The sequence below is a fragment of the Gouania willdenowi genome, chromosome 9 (assembly GCF_900634775.1).
Source record: "Gouania willdenowi chromosome 9, fGouWil2.1, whole genome shotgun sequence".
Taxonomy (NCBI): Eukaryota; Metazoa; Chordata; class Actinopteri; order Blenniiformes; family Gobiesocidae; genus Gouania; species Gouania willdenowi.
Window position 1 is genome coordinate 22626203 of NC_041052.1, and position 1064 is coordinate 22627266.

A 1064-nucleotide genomic window follows, 5' to 3' on the forward strand; every position below is an offset into this window, starting at 1 on the left:
ACTGCTTTACGACAGCCCAATACACACTAATGCTAGACTATCATCAGTTCCGTGGCTGCTCACGGTAGTCTACAAATTCACTTTTCTCAAACGTATATCATGGCGGAGCCAATAAAAAAGGCAGAGAAGACCTTTGTCTGAGGAGGGGAGGAAAAAGAAACGGGATAATAATGCAATAATTTTATATAGCGCTTTATCATAGACACTCAAAGACGCTTTACAGAATTAAGGCATTATTCTTTCACTCCACACTTAGTGGTGGTAAACTGCTATTGTAGCCACAGCTGCCCTGGGGCAGACTGACAGAAGCGAGGCTACCATAGTGCGCCATCGGACCCTCCGACCACCACCAACACTCACTCACACATTACGTTCATACTAGGCAATGTAGGTGAAGTGCCTTGCCCAAGGACACAATGACAGATATCACCGGAGCGACTGCCACCCCACTGTGGCACCTGGAATTCTCAGTGGTCTCCCATCCAACTACGAACCAGGCCCAGACCTGCTTAGCTTCCGAGATCTACCGGGATCGGGCAATGACAGGCTGGTGTGGCCACAGGATAGGATCGACAAAGGGCTCAAACACGAATCCACTTGGGGAAGGCATATGCTGGATGGCAATGTTCATGTTCAATAGTACCCACCTCTTCAGACATTTCTTCATGTAGCTGTGGGTGGGGGAGGCGGCGGGGGGTGCAGAGTGTTTACGACAGTGACATAGCCAAAAGGGACCTTTAGGAGGAGCGCTAAGCACAAGTTACTCAGTTCTGCTTTAAAACTGTTTTAAAGGGAATTTTAATTTGGTGCAAATAATAGTTTGACTTTCTTCTATTTCCTCATAACTTACAGTTTTTTTTACTTCAAATTTAGAATTTCAATCACCAGCTTTATTTTTCCCTCACATGTTTTTTTACAACTGTCCAAAGGACAAGCAGACTTTGGTGAAGGACGTTCGCTCGCCTTTTACAAAGACCTAAACTTTGGCCTGTTTTTAAATACACAAGCCTCTCAAGTCTGTGGAGAAAAAGTCTTCTCAGCCTCAACCAAAAGGACCTCAATCA

General features: G+C 45.3%; 1 pseudogene; it reads right to left on the reverse strand.

The window, feature by feature from the left end:
- Positions 1–446: 446 nt before the first annotated feature.
- On the reverse strand, positions 447–564 carry LOC114470476 (uncharacterized; annotated as a pseudogene).
- Between the last annotated feature and the right edge of the window lie 500 nt (positions 565–1064).